The following is a 21741-nucleotide window of genomic DNA, read 5'->3' as shown; positions in this document are numbered from 1 at the left end:
CTATTTCCCCTCGGTGTAGCAGGAAAGGGCCCCAAGATGTCCAACGCAACCAATTCGTTTGTGCGCGAAACTTGAATGGATTGCAGCGGTGGATTAGCTGCCAATGGTGGCGGTTTTCTTTTGGCGCACCCTACGCATCCCTTAAGAATGTTCGCCACGTCGTTACCCATCCCCGGCCAATAATAGTCTCGCTGGATTAGGGCGAGCATTTTGTGAAAACCCAGATGCATGAGCCGTTCATGAGCTGCCAGAACGACCCTACCCCGCATAGCAACAGGCACAACGAGCACGTGACGCCGGGACATGTTGTCCCACTTCATCAAAAGGCCCTGTCTGCACACCCAGGAACCGACCCGCGCATCCCCTAGCTCGGGAGCGCCAACTTTTCGACGTAGCGTAAGTAGGGAGCTGTCGGACATTTGGAGACGGCCCCACTCAATGAGGGGCAACGACAACAGCGAATCCCTCCCCGTGGGAGCGTCGACTCCCAATTGCACTTTGGGCAAGTTAGCAGAACCGGCACACAACGAGTCCAACCACTCTGTCCCCTCGTCACTTGGAGGATGCGACTCGACAGTGAAATCTGCTTGAGCCCCGAGCCGTTCCTCAACGGGTAGCGGCGCGGCGTGAGCCAGCACCGTTCCCTGCGCAATTACGGCCGGCCGCGACCCCGTATTCAGGACCATTTCGAACGGCTCACTGTCCCCTCTCACCATGGTTTGAGCAACCGCTAAGTCGAGGCCCCTTCTGGCCCTGTTAGACGGCCCCAACAGCACCCCCTGTGCCTCCGCACCCCCCTCGAGTGGTTTCTTCAACCGAAGGGGTACCAACATTTGCGATCCCGGGGGCACCCGTAGAGTCTGAGTTGCCAGCGCCTGCACCGTCGCACAAACCGTGCGTATTTTGGTAGGGCTCGTCAAGAACGCAACCCGCCGACCTGACGGAAGCTCAATGCAGGCCTGATCTATGAGAATTTTGATGGGCATTTTGGACAAAAAGTCCGTACCTAGCAAACAGGGAACGGCCAGCGATGATGATACAAAAATAGGGCCCGCCAATTTGATGTCACCAATGCAAATAGTCGCCCGAATGTGGCCGATGATCCCCAGGGATCCCCCATTCGCCGCATAAAATGGCACGTCCACTGGCAGAAGGGGTCTACTTTGGACGGGAAGAATGTTATAAATAAGGTCCGAAATGATAGTGGCCGACGCACCCGTGTCCACAAGCACCCGGATCTCAACCCCGTCAATAAACCCCGTTACCACGGACGACCCGGCCGACGCAGCCACTATCCTGTGGGCCAATTCGGACCATTCGACTGCTTGCGGGCCGTGTACGGACCCCCCTCGCCGAAATGAACCCCCGGCACCCAGCCGCGAACCCCCCACCGCCAAGCGGCGACCCGAATGTGCCGTGTTTGTGGACCGAGCGTGTGAGGTGCCGCGACTTGCCGGGTTTTGTTGGGATGACTTGTGGGCCCGGTCGTCGTCCCGACGTGGTCCTGTGGCGCGCTGACGCGGGGCCCGGCACCCGGCTGCGACGTGACCCCGAAGGCCGCAGTTGTAGCAGACGACGAGGGACGTCGTAGGTTTCGGTTGCTCCAGCTTGCGGGATGAACGTGTGGGCGAACGACCTCCCGTTCTCCACTCCCCCGGACGCGATGCAGCGAAGGCCTGCTCCTGATCCGCAGCTGGCTGAGGTTCGGCGATCGTGGCGGCCAGTGCCGCGTACCCCGCCAATTTGCAGACGACCCCCGGCTTGCGTTTGAGGACCTCGTACGCGTGAATGCTCGTGGCGATCGCCAGGGAGCAGATATCCATTTCGTCCGCCACATTGATGGGGACCCCCAACTCGTGGGCCAACGCCAGCAGCTGCTCCGTCACCATGGCGTCCTTCCCCTCCTTATCCATGCGGGGAAAAGCTGCGTCCGCCAAGGCGAGCAGTGCCGTGCGATAGGCGAGCGTCGTTTCTCCAGCCACCTTCCGCCGATCGTAGAACTGGTGGCGACACGTGGAGGGCGGTCCGAACACCTTCGCCATCAGGTGTAGTGCGGCCTGGAGCGTAGAGCGGGACGACCTTGCAGCAGATGTGAAGGCTGCAAGCGCGTCGTCGTCGAGCATCGCTGGCAACGCACGCAGGGCAGTGGTGTCGGACCACCCCGACATCTCCTGATGAGCGAGGAACCTTCGTTGGAAGGCTCCCCAGTCGCCCCCATCCGCCTTGAACGCCGACAGCGCGGGCAATCTTTGCTGGAGGACCCGATCGTCGTCGACGTCGGAGAGATTTTCCCGCGCTCCGCTGTAGTTGTGTAAAATGTCGGCTCGGTTGTCAGGCGCAAAATGGAGAGCTCCGGCGCGCGCTGATGACGTGGGCTGCGCTGAGCGGAGGTCTCCGGTCACGTGGTGTCTGTGTTTCCCGCCAATCGATGGCGGCCCCTCAAAAACGGCGGCAACTTCCAGACTTTTGGCGCGAAGCGCCTTTTGGCGGGATCCCGCCAGCCTCGCTCCTTCCTCCAACCCCGCAGCCGTTTTCTCGCCCGCTGGAACGGAGATCTCCGCCAAGATTGCAGCGGCGGCGAGCAGCAACTCCGCCAACCGGGAGTGTGCGTCCTGCAGGCTGGTGTCGGAGGCGAGCGGAGCGCCGGCCATCTCTGCGAAGGGCTGCATCGGCGGCAACTCCTCGTCCTCTCCTCCCGAGGTTGGTGTCCCCGGTACGCCGTCGTCTTCCCGACCTCGCTCGTGGGTACGGGTAGTCTTCCTAGTGTCCATTCTTCTTGAAGACAGGTTCACTTCTGACGCCAGTTGTAGTGTAGTAACTCGGCGGGAGACGACTTCACGGGGAGCACACTCTTTATTTTACCAAACTCGTTCACAGGTGACTAACACCCACTTAGGATCTCGGGTGACAACCACCCACTTAGCTATCTCGGGTAACTAACGCCCTCTTAGCTACCCTGGCGACTAACGCCCACTGAGCTATTCGGGTGACTAACACCCTCTTAGCTACCCTGGCGACTAACGCCCTCTTAGCTACCCTGGCGACTAACGCCCACTGAGCTATTCTGGCGACTAACGCCCACTGAGCTATTCGGGTGACAAACACCCTCTTAGCTACCTTGGCGACTAACGCCCACTGAGCTATTCGGGTGACTAACACCCTCTTAGCTACCCTGGCGACTAACGCCCTCTTAGCTACCCTGGCGACTAACGCCCACTGAGCTATTCTGGCGACTAACGCCCACTGAGCTATTCGGGTGACAAACACCCTCTTAGCTACCCCGGGCGACTAACGCCCACTGAGCTATTCTGGCGACTAACGCCCACTGAGCTAATCGGGTGACAACCACCCTCTTAGCTACCCCGGGCGACTAACGCCCACTGAGCTATTCTGGCGACTAACGCCCACTGAGCTAATCGGGACACTCCCTGCCCGGGGTGTCCGTCTTGACTGTGGGTCCCGAGCCCGACCCACGTGGGCGTCGGACCCCGGGTCCCACAGTCTCGCCTCCGAGCCACACAGGGCCCCGGTCCCCACAAGGACGGCGGGACTAGGGGTCTCGGGGCACTAGGTCTTCAGCTCCGTCTTCGGGTCTTCAACTGGGTAACTCTCCCCGAGTGCTCTCGCGCGTCCCCCTTTATACCCCACCTGCGGACGTCGCTGCGAGCACCCATCTTATTCGACCAATCACTCGGCGCTGGCTACGATCCTGTTTTCCCACATCTCAGCGTGCCTCACCACCCACGCCGCGCCGCCCCGTCATCTGTCACTCCCGGCGCGCGCGTCCACACCACGCCCACAACGCGTGCCCAACCCCGCACCCCGCGCCGCCCCGTGATCCATCACTGTCACAGTCGGCGCACGTCAACACCACCACTACACATACACACCACACTCACACAGCGCAGGGTCTGCGCCCACAGTGCACTGCACCACTGCGGCGCAGACCTTGCCAGACCTATGCTATCACACAGCGCTTACCTTCTGTGTGATTCTGCTTGTTTGGAAATCGACGACTGACTGACGCGTGCTGCCGCCAAAAAGCACGCAGCCCACTTTCGGGCAATTAAATGTAAGGGATAATGTATTTGTCCAATCAGATTGAAGGTGACATCGACAGAATTTCTCGAGCGCTGGCTTGATATGTAGGGCCGGGAACTGTGCAGGGCCACTTTGCACACACTTGTTTCGGCCGAATGAAAGATTAAGCACAGATTTTATTGAAAGTTCTGGAATTGAAAATGTATGTGGCTATCTGATTAGTGGAGGGTTCTTGGTTGCACCCGCGGACGTTCTTCGTTGCCGAGATATCGCCACCAGGACGCAGTGTTCGGTGGGTGCAACAGCAACACTGTACCTACAGTAGATTTTCCGTTGCGACCATCACTCTGATTATGGTGTTGCGTGAAAGTAGGTGCAATTGTTGACCTGAAGAGACGCTCTCGGCCGGCAGGTTTATTTATTTATATTTATCGAATGAAAGTGAGCTTTGGCTTTTTGCCGGCTGTTTTATTTATTTTTATCAAATCAGAGTGAGCTGTCTGGGTGGGCCCGTAAATAAATAAATATACGTACGGCCACGCACGCAGAAGACCAAACCAGCGTAGTTGTTTAAGATGTATTAACTTTTAGCGACTTGATTACCTGTGCTCCAATTTGCGGTTCGCTCGGTGAGCTTCGTCGTGCCCATACCATTTAAGCTAATACACGGGGGCCACAATGCAAATTCGGACTGGGGGGGGGGGGGGGGGTCAGCCAATCTTCTGGCACTGGGAAACCTTGGGACAGCCCCGCTAGGGGCCCCTCAGGTAAAAACCCATGGTACCAGGTGACCCCCCCACGAGACCCTATGTGGGTGCATGTGTGTGTTTAGTGGGGGTTTGCGTACGTTTGTGTGGAGGGGTCCGAGGGGATAGCAGCGCCGGCGGAGTTGCTCCGTTGCTGTGTCACCACACAGGCATCGCAGTCTTGCGACAGCCTCTGTCCATTCCCAGTTTCCGGACTCTCAGTGCACTGCATGCAATCCGAACTTTGTTGAAGGAACTGGATTCCAGATAATTGGGCTCAACAATCCAACGCAGACGGATTGACAAGGTACAGGATTTGCCTGAGTTGCATGAGATGCATCGGAAGCTGACACCACATTGGCAGAAATGATTAAATCACCTTAAATTTGGGAGGGAGTGTGACACACAAGGAAGTGCCTGGGACCGATTCCAGACTCGGGTGACTTTTTGGGTGGAGTTGATATAGTCTCTGCTTGTTCTGTATGAGGGTGAGTGAGCATGACTGTTTGGAACTTGTCTTCTCTCTCCCAGCTCGCCATGGGTTTCTTCCAGATTCTCCGGTTTTCTCCCACAGCGAAAAGCCCCAAAAAATTGAAATGGTGTTTGACAAACATGGCAATGTTAAAAACTTAACTGCACATTACTCAATTAGTGTTGCATAACAGCAGTAACACTACCTGACTATTGTGAATACCTATCAAAACCTTCCAGAAAACAGACTTTAGACTCAATGATGTTTTACTGGTAAACGGGAAGAATAACAAAATAAGAAGAAAACTATTCGGTGATCCCAGTAGTTACACACTGGAAACTATGATGAACGTATAAAAAGGAGGCAGATAACAAATGCAATTGAAAAGGTCGTCAAAGTTGAAGATCCAAATACATTAACATCAACACGAAAATTATAATTACAAAACAGGTTGTGCGAATGCCTTACTGTTAAGTTAATCACAATTTTGGATTTTTAACTAAACAGATGAATGATAGATGCGAAAGAAATGGATGGCATTAGGGAATAATTTGGAGTTTTGAGGCAGTAATTAATAAAATATGAGCAAATGAAGACAAGGACATTTTAATGTATTAACAAACCAACAGGCTAAAAGGCTGCAGTAGTTTGGACATGTCTCAATAATGGAGGTAGACAGAGTACGAGATTTGGGGATTAAAATACCATGATTGAGAAATAGAGGCACAGAAAATGTGTTAGATTGAGAAAGTAGAGCAAGATGAAGAACAGAGGGCATTGGTGATGAACGATTGGGAGAATAATTAGTAGACAGGTTGGTAGACCACATGGTCAGACCCATCGTCACTGCTCAGTAGATGATGGGGATCTGAAAGAGAAGTAAAAGTTACTTTGCATGTGCGTTGAGACCTCTCGTGAATTAGCACAGAACCAGTCCTCAGATTGTCTATTACTGCTGCTGCTGTCCGTCGGTAACATTTACTCAATGTTCGGTTGAAAATTACCTCGGGCAAGAAGACCGCAATGCACATATTCAGGTAATGCTGCGTATCCACAAATGGCCTATTGCTTTTAAAGAAAATAAGGTGTGCGTCTTATTGCATTTTTTTTGCTCATCATTTACAGATTTGATGATTGGAACTTAAAAGCTTGGTGACATTTTACCCTGGGGATACACCTGTAATGTGAGGATATATCCGGGTCGTTGACGGTTCACAACTCGTCACGATGATTGGCTCTGCCGGTCCTGGTCCATAGCCAATGGGGGGAAGCCTAGGGGCGTGGCCCTGACGTAATGGAAAGGTGACAACTGTAAGTCGAGGATTGGTTCTGCTGGCTTTAGTCACAGCCAATGGGGAGACGAGTCAGGGGCGTGCTCCCGGGAGCCTACAATGGAGTGTGGAAGATTCCATAGAGGCTAACCAGGATTGGTGAAAACGTACCACGTGACCCGGGTATTAAATAGGGGTGGAGACGATCAACACATGGTCAGAACTGGAACGAACGGAGGGAGAGGCCACGCGAGAGCGGGGGTCGAGGCTGCCACATGGATGCGCGCGTCTCTCTCTTTCTATCCCTCTCACACTGTCTGTCAGCAGCGTGAAGGAGTGTTGTAATGAAAGACGAATAAAGACCGGATTCCAGAAGTCGCTTTAATGACCTTTATTACATTGGTGACAGAAGTGTCTCTTGAGACCATTTGGACGATTCTTACAAAATGTCCAAGCACCTCAAGAAGAGAAACCCACCGGACCCTCCGTCGGAGGAAGAGGTTGAGGCGGACGAGGACGAGCTGGTGGGAGCTGCGGGTCCTCTGCCTCCGTCTGCTGCTCTCCCCGACGCCGCTCATCGCCGACAGGCCGACGAAACGACGTCTCCGGCTGCGGACGAGGGATGGCGTCGGCTGGCGGAGCAGATAGAATTGCTCCGTGCAATCCTGCTAAATCTTGTAACGGCGGTCACGTCATCAGCGGCCCTCGGTCGGCCGCGTGGAATTCACCCAAGGGCCGATGATCAAGATTTTCAGCGGGAAACGACCTCCGCCATTACTCCTGCCGCGGAGGGAGAGCCCTCCATCTTGGGCGAGGCTGCTGCAACGGAGCCGCTGGACGCCATCTTGGGCGGGGCGGCTGCCACGCGGCCGCCGGACGCCATCTTGACAGGGCCGTGTACTGCGCGGGGAGCGGGATTGGAGATGCTCAAGGCCTCGGACATTCACCGCAGCCATCGCCTTCCTCAAATTAAAGAATTTGTCGCCGGGGGCGACTGGAGCGCTTTCACGTGGCGGTTCGAGTCAGCCTTTCGGTTGGTGTGATGGACGGAGGGAGAGGCGCTGGAGGCTCTGCCCACGCTGTTGGATGATGTCTCCTTGGCAGTCTTCCAATCCATCCCGGCGAGTAAGAAGAAGACGCTGTGTGACGCTTTCACGAAAATGGCGGAGTTCTACGAGCCGCCGATGGCGGCTACCAGGAAATTTATACAGCGTCGTCGAGGAGCAGAAGAATCGCCCTTGGCTTACCGAGGGGCGCTGTTAGCGCTTGCCATGGCCGCCTACCCTGATTCGTCAGCCGATCTCCTGGATCCTCTCATTCTTTCCAGAATGATTGAGTTAGCCCAGGAACTTAACATCTTATTACCGGTGTGCGGCCACGAACCGCTTACGTCTCGATGGGCGGCGCTGCTTGGACGCCAAGTTCAACCTCAAACGCTGGGATCAGATGGCTGCATGGACGGGGGATCCTGAGATAGACGGGCCAACGTTAGGGTAGTCTCCACGTCGGGTCGTCCACGGCTCCAACGACTCCAGCGACGACGAGGTGATGGCTGCTGTTCCTCGCTGGGTCCCGAAACGCCGGCCACGCGAGCAGCGTGATGGGGCCAGACGACCACTAGCGGGGACCGGGGCGGACGACCGCCGGGCGGCGGCGGCCACGTGTTTTAAGTGTGGCCGACGAGGCCATTTCGCCCGGGATTGCCGCTGCCGACTTCAACCTCCTCAGCTCCCGTTGGGCCGACTTCCATCTGCCTCCACCGGACGCGGATCCACGGCACCCTCGGGCAAGTCAGCACATATTGGACACCCGGCAGGTCTTGACACATCACCTATCCACTCGCACACATGTTTGCACTATGGAAGGGAATTGTGGGTGACCTGTGTCGATGCCGCACTCGGTTACACAATGGAAGAAATTGGCCCGTAGGGTGGTGGCAGCCGCGTCGGGGTCCTCGACGGTACGAGGTACCATCGATGGGATCGATGTCTGTATTTTGGTGGACACAGGCGCGTCTGCTACCATCATTTCTGATGTTATTTTTCATCTCCTGTCCATTCCTACGTCGTGGATCCGACCGGCTAACGACGCGTGCGTTACTGCAAATGGGAGTAGCATGGGTATTTTGGGGCGAGTAGATGTGCGCATTGCTATAGGGAATATCACCGCGGAAGGACCAGTTTTGATCTCACGTTCATTGGCCGTCCCATGCCTATTGGGCACCGATTTCCTTCGCCGCATGCCCGTTAAAATACTCGTCGACCAAGGTTGCTTGGAAATGCCAGGGGGCCGTAGAATGTCATTCCTGCCATCCCTGCTGGGCCGTTCGCCCCCAGGAAACGCTGTTAACGCGATTGTTGCTGTCACGGTAGAAGTACCATCAGGCTCACAAATGCTTATTCTGCTGCGTTACCGGAAGCGATTGGAAGCTGCAGACAGTGCGACGGGTGTGCTGTTGTCCCCGTCGAATTCTGTGGCAAAATCCTTTTCCCTAGTGGCGGCTCAAACTATCGTTCTTCCTGGTCAGGCCCCGTTTATAAGTGTTAAATGGGGGCCCGGACCGGGTCGTCGTTCCGGCTGGCTCGGTGTTTGGCTCACGCCACTACCGATTTCACCAGCTTTGAGGGTGAACAACCCACAAAAATGGCCGCTGGTGGGCCACGATCCAATCGTTTGGACGATCAATGGATCGCAGATTTGTGCGGGGAAAATACGTCCTTGTCGGCCACGCAGCGGAGCGCCTTGCATTCATTATTGTCGGAGTACGCTGACGTTTTCAGTTAAAACGATTTGGATTTGGGCCATACCTCGCTCTTGTCGCAACAAATCGACAACGGTGCGGCGGGACCGATTTGTATGCACCCGCATTGCATGAGCCCTGCAGAAAGGGAACACGTGCGTGGCGCAGTGGACGACATGTTGGCGGCCGATATAATTTCACCGTCCAACAGTCCTTGGGGCGCGCCGGTGGTGCTGGTTAAGAAAAAGGATGGTGGGATGAGGTTTTGTGTGGACTTCCGCCGATTGAATAAGATATCCGTGGCGGACGCATACCCCTTGCCACGGATGGACGACTCGTTGGACGCATTGTCAGGAGCAAATTTTTCTCTACCCTCGACCTGTCGTCTGGGTTATGGCAGCTTCCCCTCGATGACGCGTCCAGACCGAAAACGGCGTTCCGCATGCCACAATGCCTCTTTGAGTTTAACCGCTACCTATGGGGCTTGAATGCAGCACCGGCGACGTTCCAACGCCTGATGGAACTGGTGCTAGCGGGGCTGCAGTGGGAAACGTGCCTCATATATTTTGACGATATCATCGTATTCAGCCGCACCTTCGAAGAACACCTCTAACGACTGGAGACTGTCTTTCAGAGGATGCGCTCGGCTGACCTAAAATTTAAACCAAAGAAGTGCCATCTTTTGCAACGATCCGTCCGCTACTTGGGACACATCGTCAGCTCTGACGGTGTGTCCATGGACCCTCAGAAAACGGCGTGTGTCCGAGAGTGTCCCACGCCCACTTCGGTGGGCGACGTACGGCGGTTTATAGGGTTCGCATCCTACTATCGCCAATTTGTTAAGAATTTCACAACACTGGCTAAGCCGCTGCATGTTCTGACGGGGAAAAATCAGAGATTTAAATGGGGCCTGGAAGAGGAGCGCTCTTTTCGATCTCTCTGGGATCACCTGGCCACCGCTCCGACGCTCGACTACCCAGAATTTTCCCAGCCATTCATCCTTGACACGGATGCTAGCGATATCGGCATAGGAGCCGTTTTGTCGCAACGGAAAGATGGGGTCGAGCGAGTGGTGGCATACGGCAGCAGGGTTCTGTCCCCTGCCAAGACGCGATATTGCGTGACGCGACAGGAACTGCTAGCAATCGTACATTTTGTTCACCAGTACCGGCTGTACCTATATGGAAGGAAATTCCTCGCACGCACTGACCACGCTGCCTTGCAATATTCTTTGAAATTGGAACAACCGTCCGGTCAATTGGCTCGGTGGTTGGAATCATTACAGAAGTTTTCCTTCAATATCACGTACCGCAAGGGTACTCGCCATGGCAACGCGGACGCTCTCTCTAGGTTGCCCCCGACTCCTCCCTGCTCCTGTCTGACGGGTACGCACCGCTGTGCGGCGCTGCCTACCTCGCCCTGTCTGGTCATGGGGACGATGTCGAACGATGAAGGCCAGGATGTACCCGTTGGTGCCGACGATACGCTGCATTTGCCGCACTCAGTGTGGCTATGTGAGCAGGAGGCTGATGCCTCACTGGCTCCACTGCGGGAGTTGATCGGGAAACCGAGATCTCATTTGGCGGGATGGAAATGGCAGTTGTTTTGGGGCCAGGCGGGATTACTGATGTGTATGGATGGATTGTCTGACCGTTCACGCCTGGTTGTGCCAACATCCCTTCGCCACGATCTGGTCCGCGCTCTGCACGCCAACAAGCTGATGCACCTCGGCGTGCAGAAAACATTGGCAGTGATGCAGCAGGATTCCTTTTGGCCCAGCATGACAGCAGATGTCACTAACTTTATCCGGTCATGCCATGATTGTGCAAAGCGGAAACCGCCTCGTCAAAATTATATCCCGTCCCTACGTTCGATCGAGGAATCCCGTATTAATGATCTGGTTACTCTGGATATCCTGGGCATGTTCCCTCCATCGGCTAGGGGAAATAAATACCTTTTGGTCGGGGTCGAATATTTTTCTAGCTTGCCTATGGCCTGGCTTTTGCCTTACCAAACGGATACGTCATGGATAAAGGAGCACCAGAAGGGCTGCTCACAGATCAAGGACGTAACTTCTCCTTCAAATTGCTCAAAGATGTGTGCTCTGCTTTGGGTACAAAGAAAATCTGCACTTCCCTTTACCATCCGCAAACTGATGGCATGGTGGAACGATTTAACCGCACCCTTTCGGCCATGCTTTGTCACACGGTGAGTGAAAAACAAACTGATTGAGACTTGCACATACCGGGCGTCCTGGCGGCATACCGCATTGGTTCCGCACGCGTCCACAGGATATTCACCATTTTTCCTGATGTTTGGCCATGAGAATGTACCCCCGATTGATGTGCAACTTGGTGCAGCGGGGAAACAACCGTCCCCTTCCTTGCCTGACCACGTGCGGGACTCGCTTAAATGGGTTACGGAGGCGCGAGAGGCCGCCAGATGTGCGACGGCCCGTACGCAGGCAAGGAACGAGAGGTATGCGCGTCGATTGCGAACTGACATGCCTTGGTCGGTGGACGATATGGCATGGCTCCATTGCCCTCAGGTGCAAGTGGGTACGTCCCCTAAACTGCACAAGCCTTGGCGGGGGCCTGTGAGGCTGCTGGACATTCGGAATTCCCAGAGTGTTCGCATCCAGTACGGTCAATGTCGTTGGTATGTCCATTCGTCGCGGCTCAAGCCCTACATTGACCCACGTGCTGGCCCTTCATCTCCACTTGTTGACCTGCCAGGGTCTGGCGTGCCGAATGTGCCACTTGCCTTGCCGATTGATCCCCAGCTGGGCTGTGTTATACCCCCCGCAGATGAACAGGTTTTGAAGGACGACGAGACCCCGGATCATTCCACCTCCAACGGGGCCTGTCCCAGATACAACGGAAACCGAAAATTCTTCTTCTTCTCTATGGCAACCACCTCCTGCTGAACAGTCGGCGAGGCCACCACGCGCGAAGGGAGGAGAGGGTCCGGCGTCGCGTACGCGGTCAAAGTCTCTCCCATTTCGCTAATACTGCTTGCCTTGCCGTCTCTCACCCTGGTGTTACTGCGCTACAGGGGCGCCCTAATGTATGTCTGTTGTTTTAATGTTTTAAATTCCTCGGCGCGTTAACGCCTACTCCCCCATACCTTGTTAATGCGTCTAAGACGCCCGAAGAATTATTCAAAGGGATTCGGCCTGTCACCCCTTTTCCCAGCCGAGACGGCTGACTTTTTACACCGGGGGGGGGGGGGGGGGGGGTGATGTAATGTGAGGATATATCTGGGTCGTTGACGGATCACAACTCGTCACGATGTTTGGCTCTGCCGGGCCTGGTCCATAGCCAATGGGGGGAAGCATAGGGGCGTGGCCCTGACGTAATGGAATGGTGACAGCTGTAAGTAGAGGATTGGTTCTGCTGGCTTTAGCCACAGCCAATGGGGAGACGAGTCAGGGACGTGGTCCCGGGAGCCTATGATGGAGTCTGGAAGATTCCATAGAGGCTAACCAGGATTGGTGGAAATGTACCACGTGACCCAGGTATTAAATAGGGATGGAGACGAACAACACGTGGTCAGAACTGGAATGAACGGAGGGAGAGGCCACGCGAGAGCGGGGGTCGAGACTGCCACGTGGCTGCGCGTGTCTCTCTCTTTCTATCCCTCTCACGCTGTCTGTCAGCAGCGTGATGGAGTATTGTGAAGAAAGACGAATAAAGACCGGATTCCAGAAGTCGCTTCAACGACCTTTATTACACACCCTACATGGCATTCCTGAGATTGTTATCATAGCATGTGTGTCACTGTGTGCATTTGAGAGTGTTTATGCATGTTTCAGCAGTCATGGGAGTAGGTCTCTGCCCTTCTCTCTCTGTCTCTTTCTCTTTCTGTCTCTCTGTCTGTCTCAGTCTGTCTCTCTCTTTCTGTCTTGTCTCTCGTTTGAGACTACACCCTCAATTACAACTACACCATCCGCCACACACCACTGAACTACACCACCATTACGTGGAAGCGTGGGGGGGCAGGGGGCACGCTTCGATGTCACGGTGTCAGATGTCAACCTTTCCCGGTTTAGTTTGAAGGCATTGGGAGGTCCACAGTGGAATTTGCCCCGGGCCCCACACCATCCTATGGAGGGCCCTGCGTGCGGTTATCCGATAAACAAGTTTTTTTATTTCTATGTTACTCGTATATTCTCCATCCATGATGTTACTCGACCATGCAACATTAGCAGAGATTGTGTACCAGGTCTTAGTAGCTAAAAGATGGAAGGACTTTGCGTCTTGAACAGAATAATGATTATCCGTGATGAATGTCAGCTTCTGTTACTTGCTTGCAAACTCTCCACTGGTCGAACAGCGAATGGCTACACACACTTAGGACACAAGAAAGGGATTTTGTATCCTTTCTGGCAATAACACAGGAGGTGTAAATATGTTCAAACACCAGGAGACACACATATTGCAAGGCATGCAAACTTTTATGCCTCCATAGGGTGCATGAGGCTATGTGACCCAGGGTACAGTGGCCGTCAAGTGACCACGGTGCTTGTGCCATGCTAGGTGCACTTATTGGTGAACGACGGTGGTCCGTGACAGTCCTCCAGTTTGTTAGCATGCCGATGCTAATAATAGTGATGTTTCGATCTTTTTGGTTCTTTCGGTAAAGTCACGTAGGTTTAAAAAAAATGAAATAAGAAATAATATATTTCGAAGTTTCGATCACAACACAAGCGGTCGTCCTCAGGCGGAAAAAGACTAATCCAGCAGTGGAACTGCTGAACCAGCGAGAGCTGTTACAACAAGGTTATATATGTGGCGAAGGGCAATCAGGCGGGGTCTGAGCTGGAAAGGAATTCCACCTCTGCTCCCTTGCCTCGATGTATCGATGGTTCCAGCTGTGTGATGGGCTGTGTCTCACTGGCGTGACCACCGTTGTGGTGGTTCTCTTGCGTGGACGCGCTTGCCTCTCACAGTACAGTTGGCAGCGCCGCAGCTTGTGTTACACATAGACATGACATTAACTTTCTAATCCCCTTAATCTCTCTGCCTAATCTCTCCCATGAACATTGTGCTAATCTCCCATTAACACTGCTGTTGTGCGCATATGCGGAGACGATACGCTTATGCGACGACGGAAGCTCAATTCATGCTAATCTGTCTCCCTAATCTCTCTCCCCAAGCTCCCCCATTAACACAATTGACGTGCTTGCGTCCGGGGATGGAATTCCTTTCCAGCTCATAACCCACCTGCTTGCCCTTCGCCACATATTTAACCTCTTGTTGTAACAGCTCTATCGCTGGTTCAGCAGTTCCACTGCTGGATTATTTTTTCCGCCTGATGACTGCTTGTGTTGCGATCGAAACGTCTTAGTATATTATTTTTTATTTTATTTTATTTTTCTTCCTACGTGACTTTACCGAAAGAACCAAAGAATATGGATTCCTGCAGTCACGAAAGCTTCAAATCAAGATTGAACAGCCTCTACAGGGAGGGTTTCCACACACCTGTTCGATCATTTATCAGACTGCGAGACAAGAAGTCTCACCTGATGGAGTCGCTCACCTTACTCAAGAGATGCCACGACAACAAGGTAAGACCGATCGCATTTACACTCACATCTGTTGCTGTCACTTCTGCTAACACGAAACAGACCTTGTTCAAAGCTAGCCTATCGCTAATCTCAGAGAGGATAAGGCTGCTCCGTTTTGAACTTGATAATTTAGACAAATGTCTCTTACAATCACACTTAGTATTAAAAGATAAAATGTCCACATCTGATTGGGACCTTGTAGATAACATGACTGTTTTTTTCTGTCGCGACAATGTCAACCAGATGTAAAGTTAACCTGATTGCTAAATTCAACGTCCTGTCAAAAAAGAAGCCAGATCCACACGTTAAAAAGTTAGATGTTAACAAGATTGTCATCAATCTGAGAAACAGCCTAATTTCCGATAGCCTAAAATCGGTACTAGCTAGAGGGATGAACTTTGCAGACACCCCGAAACACATCCCAGTGGATGATATCGTTGCCCAGGTTGATGCAGCCCTCAAAGGTTTGGGTCACATCCCAGCAAACGTGGCAATATCTGAAATCGCCGCCATCCTCAAAAACTCTAAGAAACCCATTAGTAACATACGCAGGGACGAGCGCTCTGAACTCGTTCAATTGAAAAAGAGAGGTAAAATTGTCATCCTTTTAGCCGATAAGGGCAATGCCACAGTCATCATGGATAAAACCACAAACAACAAAATACAGGACCTTCCTAATGATGGCAGTTATACCAAAATCAACAAAGATCCTATCAACCGCCTGGCTAGAAAATCCAACAATATCACTAATTCGACTTCTCTAATCGAACCGAGCAAGCAGCTCTCTCTAAAACCTTCGGCTGCTAGACCACCCAGATTTTATGGCCTTGCAAAAATCCATAAAGAAGGTACTCCACTCCATCCTATCGTTTCTACCATCAACTCACCGACCTACAAACTGGCCCGATTTCTATCTGAGACCCTGCTTCCTTTCACAGGCAAGACCACCTCAGCAGTACTTAACTCAGCTGATTTGGTTTCTCTAATCAAGGACATTTCACTGTCTCCAGATGATTTTCTTGTCAGCTTCGATGTAGTCTCTCTGTTCACCCAAGGTACCTGTACCTGACACCATAGCAATCCATACTCTTTGGTTTTTTCGGTAAAATCACGTAGGTAAAAAATAAAATAAATAAAAAATGAAAACAACTAAATTACATCATGATGTTTTGGGCGCAACACAAGCGTCCGCCTTCAGGTGGGGACAATGCAGCGAAAAGCACAAACGCTCAAGTGTGTCTAAGAGATGGCTGTGACGAGGAATTATATAGTTGTGGGGGAAAGAGGGGGCATGGTGAGTGTGAGGGTGGGGTGTGGTCTGGGAGGTAACACATGGAGTTTAAACTGAAGCTTTGTGATGCAGGGGCGGAAGTAGATGAGAAAGCTAAGTTAAGCCATCCTTTGTTATGCTGCAGGGGGGGTAAATTAGAGTTGTGCCTACTAAACATGCACGCTCGAAACAGCGTGTGGCAAAACATTTCTCAAGTGATGGGAATAAGCCGGGCTTGGAGTCAAATTTCATAGTGATGGTAGTGTGTAAAGATGGGAGTAAAAGACTGGGAATATGGATATGAATGACAATAAATATAAACTTGCTGCCTTGCAGTAAACTGCACAGCAGCTAAAGTTTAACTTGGTTAATTACATCCTTTCAATTGCTCAATTTGAATTCATCCTCTCGGTTGAAGTTATGTCTATGTTTGTGTATCTGGATGGCTTCATGGACAAATCTTTGGTAGTATCCAGGAGGCTTGCAGAGTACTTTGGTATCGGAGAACATAATATCATAAGAGCCCGCATTGTTATGACAGTGGTCAGCTACAGCCAAATAATTCGTTCTACCGTGTTTCAAATCTGACTTGTGCTCGCGAATGCGGTCAGAAATATGTAATTTCGTTTCCCCAATATAACAATCACTACAGGTGCAACTCAGTTTGTAGACACCAGGGTACTGTAAGTCAGGAATAACATCCTTTACGGATGGGATCAGATCACGGATTTTTTGTACTGTACTGAATAGGACCTGGATCTTGTGTTTGTTTATAATTTTGGAAATCGTTTTGGTACTGCCTGCTATGTATGGCAACGTAATGATTTTGATCGGAGTCTCAGGGGGTTGTTTCTCCACGGTAGGAGAAACAGCTTGGCGGATAGCACGGTCCGAGTATCCGTTCATCTTGAGGGCCAGATGTACATGTTCTAATTCACTGGCCAGGTGGTGTTGGTCAGAGATGCAGTGGGCCCTATGGTGTATGTGTGGGTGGCGTTCCTGTAAACAGAATGTCCCAAATTACCATTGGGCCTCCTCTCAAACAGGACATCCAAGAATGGAAGCCTGCCATCCTTCATTACTTCCATGGTGAATTTGATGGATGGATGTGTAGTGGTGGTATTGACGTGCGCCGACTGTGACAGTGATGGATCACGGGGCGGCGCGGGGTGCGGGGTTGGGCACGCGTTGTGGGCGTGGTGTGGACGCGCGCGCCGGGAGTGACAGATGACGGGGCGGCGCGGCGTGGGTGGTGAGGCACGATGAGATGTGGAAAAAGAGGATCGTAGCCAGCGCCCGGCGATTGGTCGAATAAGTGGGTGCTCGCAGCGACGTCCGCAGGTGGGGTATAAAGGGGGACGCGCGAGAGCACTCGAGGAGAGTTACCCAGTTGAAGACCCGAAGACGGAGCTGAAGACCTAGTGCCCCGAGACCCCTAGTCCCGCCGTCCTTGTGGGGACCGGGGCCCTGTGTGGCTCGGAGGCGAGGCTGTGGGACCCGGGGTCCGACGCCCCCGTGGGTCGGGCTGGGGACCCACAGTCGAGACGGATACCCCGGGCAGGGAGTGTCCCGAGTAGCTCAGTGGCGTTAGTCGCCGAGTAGCTAAGTGGATGTTGGTCATCCGAGTAGCTCAGTGGGCGTTAGTCGCCAAGTAGCTAAGTGGGTGTTTGTCACCCGAGATACTAAGTGGGTGTTTGTCACCCGAGATAGCTAAGTGGGTGTTTGTCACCCGAGATACAAAGTAGGTGTTAGTCACCTGTAAACGAGTTTGATAAAATAAAGAGTGTGTTACCCGTGAAGTCGTCTCCCGCCGAGTTACTACATTACAACTGGCGTCAGAAGTAAACCTGTCTTCAAGGAGTATGGACACGAGGAAGACTACCCGTACCCACGAGCGAGGTCGGGACGACGACGGCGTACCGGGGACACCGACCTCGGGAGTAGAGGACGAGGAGTTGCCGCCGATGCAGCACTTCGCGGTGATTGCCGACGCTCCGCTTGCCTCCGACACCAGCCTCCAGGACGCGCACGCCCGGTTGGCGGAGTTGCTACTCGCCGCCGCCGCTGTCTTGGCCGACATCTCCGTTCCGGCGAGCGGAAAAACGGCTGCGGGGGTCGTGGAGGAAGCGACGGTGGAGGATTCCCGCCAAAAGGCGCTTCGCGCCAAAAGTCTGGAAGTTGCCGCCGTTTTTGGGGGGCCGCCACCGATTGGCGGGAAAGACGGACGCCACGTGGCCGGACACCTCCGCGCAGCGCAGCCCACGTCATCAGCGCGCGCCGGAGCCCTCCATTTTGCGCCTGACAACCGAGCCGACATTTTACACAACTACAGCGGAGCGCGGGAAAATCTCTCCGACGTCGACGACGATCGGGTCCTCCAGCAAAGATTGCCCGCGCTGTCGGCGTTCAAGGCGGATGGGGGCGACTGGGGAGCCTTCCAACGAAGGTTCCTCGCTCATCAGGAGATGTCGGGGTGGTCCGACACCACTGCCCTGCGTGCGTTGCCAGCGATGCTTGACGACGACGCGCTTGCAGCCTTCACATCTGCTGCAAGGTCGTCCCGCTCTACGCTCCAGGCCGCACTACACCTGATGGCGAAGGTGTTCGGGCCGCCCTCCACGTGTCGCCACCAGTTCTACGATCGGCGGAAGGTGGCTGGAGAAACGACGCTCGCCTATCGCACGGCACTACTCGCCTTGGCGGACGCAGCTTTTCCCCGCATGGATAAGGAGGGGAAGGACGCCATGGTGACGGAGCAGCTGCTGGTGTTGGCCCACGAGTTGGGGGTCCCCATCAACGTGGCGGACGAGATGGATATATGCTCCCTGGCGATCGCCACGAGCATTCACGCGTACGAGGTCCTCAAACGCAACCCGGGGGTCGTCTGCAAATGGGCGGGGAACGCGGCACTGGCCGCCACGGTCGCCGAACCTCAGCCAGCTGCGGTGCAGGAGCAGGCCTTCGCTGCATCACGTCCGGGGGAGTGGAGAACGGGAGGTCGTTCACCCACACGTTCGCCCCGCAAGCTGGAGCAACCGAAACCTACGACGTCCGTCGTCTGCTACAACTGCGGCCTTCGGGGTCACGTCGCAGCCGGGTGCCGGGCCCCGCGTCAGCGCGCCACAGGACCACGTCGGGACGACGACCAGGGCCACAAGTCATCCCAACAAAACCCGGCAAGTCGCGGCACCTCACACGTTCGGTCCACAAACACGGCACATTCGGGTTGCCGCTTCGCGGTGGGGGGTTCGCGGCTGGGTGCCGGGGGTTCATTTCGGCGAGGGGGGTCCGTACGCGGCCCGCAAGCAGTCGAGTGGTCCGAATTGGCCCACAGGATCGTGGCTGCGTCGGCCGGGTCGTCCGTGGTAACGGGGTTCATTGACGGGGTTGAGGTCCGGGTGCTTGTTGACACGGGTGCGTCGGCCACCATCATCTCGGACCTTATTTATAACATTCTTCCCGTCCAAAGTAGACCCCTTCTGCCAGTAGACGTGCCATTTTATGCGGCGAATGGGGGATCCCTGGGGATCATCGGCCAGATTCGGGCGACTATTTGCATTGGTGACATCAAATTGGCGGGCCCTATTTTTGTATCTTCATCGCTGGCCGTTCCCTGTTTGCTAGGTACGGACTTTTGTCCAAAATGCCCATCAAAATTCTTATAGATCAGGCCTGCATAGAGCTTCCGTCAGGTCGGCGGGTTGCGTTCTTGTCGAGCCCTACCAAAGTGCGCACGGTTTGTGCGACGGTGCAGGCGCTGGCGACTCACACTGTACGGGTGCCCCCGGGATCGCAAATGTTAGTACCCCTTCGGTTCAGGAAGCCACTTGAGGTGGGTGCGGAGGCACTGGGGGTGCTGTTGGGGCCGTCTAACAGAGCCAGTAGGGGCCTCGACTTAGCGGTTGCTCAAACCATGGTGAGAGGGGACAGTGAGCCGTTCGTAATGGTCCTGAATACGGGGTCGCGGCCGGCCGTAATTGCGCAGGGAACGGTGCTGGCTCACGCCGCGCCGCTACCCGTTGAGGAACGGCTCGTGGCTCAAGCAGATTTCACTGTTAAGTCGCATCCTCCAAGTGATGAGGGGACTGAGTGGTTGGACTCGTTGTGTGCCGGTTCTGCTAACTTGTCCGGGGTGCAATTGGGAGCATTGAGGGGTTTGCTAATCGAGTTTGCTGACGTGTTCAGCAAACATAAGTACGATATCGGCTGCACTGACCTGTTGCGCCACCACATAGCTACAGGGGACGCGGCCCCTATTCGTCAGAATCCCTTCCGGCTCAGCCCAGCCGAGAAGGAACATGTGCAATCGGCGGTTAATGATATGTTGGCGGCCGATATCATTTCGCCCTCTTCTAGTCCGTGGGGTGCTCCTATTGTCCTAGTAAAGAAACAGGACGGGTCCTTGCGGTTTTGTGTCGATTTCCGCCGCTTAAACAAAATCTCGATGGCGGATGCGTATCCGCTCCCCAGGATGGATGAGTCGCTGGATGCCTTGGCGGGAGCGCAGTTTTTTTCCACACTCGATCTGCTTTCTGGATTTTGGCAATTGCCACTCGATAACGAGTCTAAACCTAAAACTGCTTTCCGGACACCTGGGGGCCTATTTGAATTCAACCGTTTGCCCATGGGCTTACATTCCGCTCCCGCCACGTTCCAGAGACTCATGGAATTGGTTTTGTCGGGCCTCCAATGGGATACCTGTTTGATTTATCTCGACGATATCATCGTCTTTAGTCGGACTTTCGAGGAGCACCTCCAGCGACTGAGAGCGGTGTTCCTCAGGATGCGTTCCGCTAAGCTTAAATTTAAACCGGCTAAATGTTTTCTGCTTCGGGAATCGGTCAGGTATTTGGGCCATATCGTGAGTCGTTCAGGGATCTCGACGGACCCTGCTAAGACGCATTGCGTCAGCTCATGGCCAACGCCAACCTCGGTCACGGAGGTTCGTAGTTTCATTGGTTTCGCCTCCTATTACCGTCGTTTTGTCAAGCAATTTGCCACCATAGCCAAGCCCCTGCACGCTTTGACGGCTAAGGGTGTGAGGTTTCACTGGGGGGCGGAAGAGGAGGCTGCGTTCTGCTCCCTCCGTGACGCCTTGGTGCAGGCTCCCCCCTTGTGTTACCCCGATTTCACACAACCGTTTTTGCTTGACACGGACGCCAGCAATACGGGTATCGGGGGGGTGCTCTCACAGGTGGTCGGGGGGGTTGAACGGGTGGTCGCCTACGGTAGTAGAGTTCTTTCCCCCGCCGAACAACGCTATTGCGTAACTCGTCGTGAATTGTTAGCCATTGTGTTTTTTACACAGCAATTCAGGCCGTATCTTTACGGCCGTCATTTTACGGTCCGTACGGACCATGCGGCTCTACAATACGCTATGCGCGTGGCACAGCCATCGGGCCAATTGTCCCGATGGTTGGAGGTCCTTCAAGACTACCAATTCACGACGATTTACCGCAAGGGGTTGCGACACTCAAATGCGGACGCCTTGTCGCGGTTGCCTCCGTGCACGGACTGCACATGTTTGTTGGGATCGGCGCGGTGCAAACCCCCGGTCGCCGGCACCCCGGGAGTTGCGCTCGCCGCCACTGACACCCCGGGAGAGGACGCCCCCACGGGGAGGGATTCGCTG

This window comes from Lampetra fluviatilis, chromosome 80, assembly GCF_964198595.1.
Source record: "Lampetra fluviatilis chromosome 80, kcLamFluv1.1, whole genome shotgun sequence".
In the NCBI taxonomy this organism is placed as follows: domain Eukaryota; kingdom Metazoa; phylum Chordata; class Hyperoartia; order Petromyzontiformes; family Petromyzontidae; genus Lampetra; species Lampetra fluviatilis.
Note: the sequence above shows the minus strand (reverse complement) of the source record.